Source organism: Vanacampus margaritifer, chromosome 19 (assembly GCF_051991255.1).
Source record: "Vanacampus margaritifer isolate UIUO_Vmar chromosome 19, RoL_Vmar_1.0, whole genome shotgun sequence".
NCBI classification, from domain to species: domain Eukaryota; kingdom Metazoa; phylum Chordata; class Actinopteri; order Syngnathiformes; family Syngnathidae; genus Vanacampus; species Vanacampus margaritifer.
In genome coordinates this window covers 5058440-5062414 of record NC_135450.1, presented here as the reverse complement: position 1 = coordinate 5062414, position 3975 = coordinate 5058440, and the positions used below count along the sequence as shown (strand labels likewise).

The window sequence follows — 3975 nt, the reverse complement described above, 5'->3', positions numbered from 1 at the left end:
GAGGCTTAAGGATGAACACATTGATGTAAAAAAGAAGTGGAGAATAGCAAGATGCAGCCAAGCTGCATGAGTTCATGTGGGGGAGGGCGCTGCAGAAGGAACAGCCTTGCAGTGACTCAGCACTAAAATCTGCCTCTCTCTCTCTCTCCAAATATCAGAACTTAGTCATTCCAAACACATTCAACCTATTTCTCATCACTTTGAAGAGTTTGTCACGACCATGTAGTCATATGTGGAAATGTAATCTACTAGAGGAATTCACATTGCATCCATTGTGGAGGAACCACATTTGGTAACTTCATCACAATGAAGTAAGACATGATTTGAAAAACAATGACAATCATTTTGAATTTGGAAATCATGAATAGGTGAATAGAAAAACAGCAGAGGAACAACAATTTGACACATACGCAGGCTTGGGGAGTAACGGAATACATGTACCACCGTTACGTAATCAGATTGCAATTTTTTTTTAAACTGTATTCCATTACAGTTACAGGAAAAAACATGTAATCAGATTACAGGTACATTTATTAAAAATGGGGATTACTTCGAGGGATTACAATTTCTACGATGAGAGAGAGGGCGAGAGAAAGACAGAGTGAGAGAGAGAGAGACAGAGACAGAGAGAGAGAGAGTGTGCACGCCCGCGCGAGTGGGACCGTTGCTACATGTCGGGGAGGTGGGAACGAACGAACTGACCAGTCATGTCCTCCACACGCGGGCAGTTTGAAAAAGCTTCACGGACGGGAGGAGGAAATGGCGACCGGTATTCACTGGAACTTACTCGGAGCGAAAGTTTGAGGTGAGAGTCCAGCGGCATGCTACGCGCTGTAGCTTCTTGCTAGCTAGCCCGCTAGCCTACAACCATAATGTGAGTTACACCTTCCAAACAAATCTTCCTCCCACCAATTCACTATTTAAACATCATACACAACATATACACGGCTAAACTTGTGACTGGGATAAAAGTTCATTTCGCAGTCATCCTCATTGGATATCTATCTATCTATCTATCTATCTATCTATCTATCTATCTATCTATCTATCTATCTATCTATCTATCTATCCATCCATCACATGGCAGAAACTAAAATGCTAAGTACATACATATTTTCATTCTCACTTATTTAAATTGGACTTTTCCAATTTTCATATGTAGCTACTTTAAGATGTTTGTGTTTGAAAATTGTCTGAGAATCACACGTACACTTTTTCACAGTTCGTAACACACGTTTCTCAAAACACTAACACATTCCTTCAAATTGTACACACAAACCTGAAAACCCAATTATAAAAATGCAACACACAATGTAAATGGGAATGCCTCATGAGAATTCCCGATTTTTCCTTTTGCAAAATGGCACCTCTGCATGGTCTATGGAATATTGCATGGTCTGCAAGGATCCTCCTTTGGATTTGCTTCAGTGTGATGGCATTGTTTTTTTCACCATGTTCACAATTTCTGTCTCCTGCTCTGCAGAAACAATGCGTTGTCTCCCGCACTGCTAAGTTTGTCCTTCAGTATAAATACTGTCAACACACTGTATTCTATTGATATGCAGTATTACATTATTATACAGTAGAGAACACAAGGCAAATAGATTTACTGTAGTACCTGCAACAGTGAAATGGCTGAGGTTTGACTGGACTCTCAACAATAGTGGCCCGGATCTGATCAGAAATGATTGCTCTTGTCCTCTGTGTCCCACTCTTCCTCTTCCTTGGCCTCCTCCTCCGACTCTTCCTCCTCTCACTCTTCACCCTCTCCATCTCCGGTTGTCGTTGTCCATTGTTCAATGTTCACCAAACAAAGCAGAGGCTCAAGGCCCCTTTATGCTGCAGTTGTCCTGATTGAAAATTGCTCACCAGACCTGGGTGTTTAGAGATTTGCATAATTGTGTGCTGTGGGTTGATGCTACAAGATTTCATTTGGAGTGCGTGTGCATCAACTGACCATTGTGTGTACAGCTTTGACAGCAAGGTGATGTGTAATTTACATCAGAGTGTAAAGAAGGAAAGTCAGAGTCTAATGCAGATAAGGGAGTGTATAGATGAGGCAAATTGGGCTGAGCAATTAGTACTTGAAGTGAGGGTTTTGCAAACTGTGTCATATTATCGAGTGTTGTGTGTTACGAACTGTGAAAAACTGTAAATAGGTACCATATATGGATATTTAACTACATTTTCTTTTTTGACTTGAGTAAAAATTCAAAATCAATTAATCACTGAATTGATTTGTATTTTTGTTTTGTTTTTGCACAAGAATACTATGGATGACTGTCAATATTTGTGTGTTCTTGTGTTTCCCATGCTTGTTTTTTTTTTTTTTTTTTAATAATAAATACATTTTACTTCTGCACTTTATAGACACACTATTTGTGTTCTTGTGTTTCCCATGCTTGTTTTTTTTTTTTTTTTTTTAATAATAAATACATTTTACTTCTGCACTTTATAGACACACTATGCCAGTATTTGGGGCTCATAACGTTATCTCGTTGCTTATAACCATATTATTTGCAATGACAAAAAAATATTGATTTGAATTGAAAATATAAAAAAAAAATTCACCAGAATATGTGAATAATTAAAAAGAGTTTTGCTATAGCATTACATGATTTTAAAAATATATTCAGATTCCGCTTACTTTCTTGAGCTAAGAAAGCAATTCCCCCAGTCACAAGCCATCCAAGAAACATGAAACCAACTATGACCAACAGCGGCAGACAGGACAGGAAGCTTGGCAAGTCGACTTTCAGCGTCCCGAGTTTCTTAGATGACAACAAAGAAAACGCATAAGGAAGGGGGAGGGGAAACACAAGGCTGAAGTTCTGCCCCTTTTAAAAGGGGTCACAGTGTGAACCTGGAAAAACCTCCGCGCACGAATCCAAATCATAAAAGAAATTACAGAGCAGAACTCTATATGAGAGTGGGGAGAAAGGGTGTGAGGGAGGTGGGGGGCGTGAATCATGATTATCTCATCCATCTAATAGCCAATCACAAGTCTGGAAAGTAACTTCCTAGTGCAGTGCATTTTGAGGTCTCAGAATAGATCTAAACACATTTTAATCCTTATAATTGCACAAAATGATATAGTTTCATGTTCTGTTGTCATTTTTTTTTGTTCATAAAAATGATTAAAAAATACAATTATAGCATAAATTAAAGTATGCAGGCCAAAACTACTGATTTTCCCCATGCCTACGAAAGCTGAAAAGTGAGTTTGAGCATTGAAAAATATAACCCTAATCCAAACACAGTGTGTCTCCATCCATCCTGTCAACAAATGTGTGCATCATCGTCCGTTCACCTGCAGGCCAATTGTGTTGTTTGATTTTCTCAGGCTGAATGTAAGCCAACAAACCTGAGCGACGACTTGCATGAAGAATAACTTGTATTGTGCGGCCCACTAAAGATATTCAATCCGATAATTGTGGTAATGCTAAATCAAGATTGAGTGCTGGCATTGATAAGTGTGTGACTGAAGTGTTGGCGTGATGAGGGCAAACATTGACCCACATCGACCTGCAGCGCTACACCTCCAATTCCTCCTTTTGTCTCTCCTTTACTTCCTTGTCTTTTTCAATTCCTCTCTCTCTGCTCATTTACACGCATCCCAATCTTTGCTTTCGTTCTCTCTTTGCTTCACTTTGCACATGAGTGACTCGATAGCAATTGGAGAACGTGAACCTTGGAACCTTGGCCGCAGCCTTTGTAAATAGGACGAAAAGGGGACAGTGATTGCATGTAAACATCTGAGCCCGGCAGAACAGGCGGAGATCCAACAATGACTTTTAAGTTACGCCAAGGAACCTAAAATGAAATATAAACAAATGAATAAATGACTGAAAGTAAAACTAAAAACGGATATAAAAAATATAATAAAAAAAATAAAAAAAATAAAAGTATACATAAATTAAAAACAAGGTTCAAAAATTTAAATTTTTTTTTTAAAAATACGTGTCAAAATAAATA

At 38.5% G+C, this 3975-nt stretch overlaps 1 long non-coding RNA gene across 2 annotated transcripts in view; it reads right to left on the bottom strand.

The window, feature by feature from the left end:
• Positions 1-1789, bottom strand: part of LOC144039662 (uncharacterized) — a 7736-nt gene extending 5947 nt beyond the window's left edge. For both annotated transcript variants that reach the window (XR_013289508.1, XR_013289507.1), the window contains exon 1: positions 1619-1789. This is a non-coding gene — a long non-coding RNA (uncharacterized LOC144039662). The remainder of the gene's footprint in view (positions 1-1618) is intronic.
• Between the last annotated feature and the right edge of the window lie 2186 nt (positions 1790-3975).